Source organism: Lipotes vexillifer, unplaced genomic scaffold (assembly GCF_000442215.2).
Source record: "Lipotes vexillifer unplaced genomic scaffold, Lipotes_vexillifer_v1.1 scaffold65, whole genome shotgun sequence".
Classification (NCBI taxonomy): domain Eukaryota; kingdom Metazoa; phylum Chordata; class Mammalia; order Artiodactyla; family Lipotidae; genus Lipotes; species Lipotes vexillifer.
The window spans coordinates 529,753-532,340 of record NW_006796728.1 but is presented as its reverse complement, the minus strand read 5'-3'; the positions used below and the strand labels follow the sequence as shown (position 1 = coordinate 532,340).

At 42.5% G+C, this 2,588-nt stretch overlaps 1 pseudogene; it reads left to right on the top strand.

Moving 5' to 3' along the window:
• The first annotated feature begins 965 nt into the window (after nt 1-965).
• LOC103072182 (lysine-rich nucleolar protein 1 pseudogene) lies at nt 966-2,330 on the top strand (annotated as a pseudogene).
• The last annotated feature ends 258 nt before the right edge of the window (nt 2,331-2,588 follow it).

Here is a 2,588-nt window from a genome sequence, read left to right as displayed (position 1 = left end):
GTCCTGGTTTTCACTTCCTTTTTTTTTTTTTTTTTTTTTTCTGATCTCCTGTGTGCTCCCATAGCACCCTGACAATATAATTATATTCATGTAAAAACTGTATATTTAATTGTCTCCATCACTGGATAGTATGCTCGGTGAGGCGCACATCACGTATGTTTGATTCACAATGTTCTCTCAGTAATAGCAGAATCCCTATTATATAATAAACCCTCAATATATATTTGTGAAATGAAGAATAAACACTAAATTTTAATAATGTGCCAATAAAAATAATCAGTTGACCAAAGATAAATTATAATATTCTTTATAGGATACCTCCTCTCATTTGAACCCAGATACAAGCTTTAGCAGATATTCAGAGAATCCTCATTGCTACTCCTTACCAGTATTAAAATGGCATAAATAAAAAGGATTGCACACGATAAATAAGGGTTCAGAAAATGAATACTGTCATAATACTTTATATGTGCATACATACATACTTATATGTCACTATAATGTGACATTATTTTAAAAGAAATAAAATTATTAAGGATTTGTGGTTAAAATTAGGTGGCTCATGACTTGATGTCTAGCTTAGAGAGTTATTATGGAGTGATTACTAGTAGAGATAAGGCAATGATATTATGTTTATTATGATATAATTTTCTCTGTGGTGGTTTATTAAGTATAAATTAGTACAAATTAACCTTGGTAACCTCATTTATTCCTATTACTTTATTTTAAATGTCAGTTATCACTAATCTACATTGAAATTGCTCTATCTTCCAAATAGCCTATATGGTTAGAAGTAGACTAATCAGTCCTAGTCAGAAAAGAAGAAATGCAACTACTGATTATTCCAAATAGTTCATTATTCACATAAAATTGGCTCTGAGTGACATAAGTAAGGATATTTCCATATATATATATATAAATAAGAATATAATTGAATGTCATTCATTGAGATAAAAAGTTATTGATGGTCACGGCGGAGTGGGCTCTCACGTGGAGGTGGGGAAGTTCGGCTTTCGGGAGACCTGGGCCTTGGGTTCCCAGAGAAAAAGAAGAAGAAAAGGAAGGTAGTTAAAGAACCAGAGACTCAATACTCTGTTTTAAACAGTGACAATTATTTTGCGGAGGTTTGTCCCACAACAGCCACATCACCCTCTAAGAATATGGTCCAAGAGCAGGCACCCGAAATGCCTCTAATGAAGAAAAAGAAGAGTCACAGCACCGTCTGCGAGGAACTCCTAGAACCTGAGACCATGTTACGTGCCAAACGGATTGAGCCATCGCCCAGCCCCACGAAGCAGGCACTTGGTCCATCTGAGTCCCTCGGCAGGGAAACGAAGAAGAAAGAAAGTCCGTGTCCCCTGGCTCAAGGGTGAAGACTTCCACAGACCCCAGGCAGGGCGAGGAGGTGACCAGAGTTGGCAAGAAGCTCAAAAAGCACAAGAAGGAGAAGAAGGCACAGGAAGTTACAGCCTTCTCAGCCAGGGACACTTGGATCTGTGAGGCCAGGGATGCTTTGTACACTTGCTCAGTTGGGAAAGGTGGCGTCCCTGAGCAGGCAGTCTCGGGACAGAAATGGAAGCAGGGGAGCCCCAGGGAACACAACATGAAGATGAAGAAGAAAAAGAAAATCCACCAGGAGGGAGATACCCCCCTGGGGCACCCTGAGCTCTCCAGGTCTGTGGAGAGCAGCCGTAGGAAAGGAAGTATAAAGAAGTCAGTCAAAGTTGAAGCTCCAGAATACATCCCAATAGGAGATGACCCAAAGGCCCCTGTGAAAAAGAAAATGAAGTCCAAGAAAAAGGCAGAGCAGGCAGACACTGAGTTGCCAGCCCTTAATAGGAAGAAGAAGAGGCAGGAGAACTTTGGGAGGAGGAGCCTGACACGGACTTGGAGGTAGTGTTGGAAAAGAAGGGCAACATGGATGAGGTGCACATAGACGAAGTGAGGCGAAAGGGCTCGCAAGAAGAGATCGGTCGTGAGTCGGGGAGGATGGAAGCTTCTGACACCAGGAAGCAGACAAGAACTCAGTTTGGCCAGTGGGATACTGCTGGCTTTGAAAATGAGGAACAGAAACTAAAATTTCTCAAACTCACGGGTGGCTTTAAAAATCTGTCCCCTTCATTCAGTCGCCCCCTAACATGGTTGGCAGGCCCAACATGGCCCTCAACAAGAAGGTGGCCGACACTCTGCAGCAGAATCTGCAGCAGGACTACGACTGGGCCATGAGCTGGTAGTACAAGCAGAGGGCCGGCCTTGGCTTCTCCACGGCTCTGGACAAAATCTTTTATATTGACAGGAACGCATCCAGGTCAATCAAGTTTGAAGATTAAACTCTCCTGTCTTGTCCCCCCAAACAGCCAACATTGCTTTTATTGTTCTGTTACGCAGATGAAAGCCATAGGACAGTTGTCTTGAATCGAATTCCTGCAGAGATAAAGGACAACTATGTTGATGTGCTTGGACAAAGTGGGGTGAGGGCAGCTCGTTTCAGGAACCAGGAGAACATGTGAGTGGCTGAAACCTACTATTTTCTGTGTGAAGCTTCCGTCCCTGTTGAAGACAGTGAGTATCGATAGCAGTAGCTCACA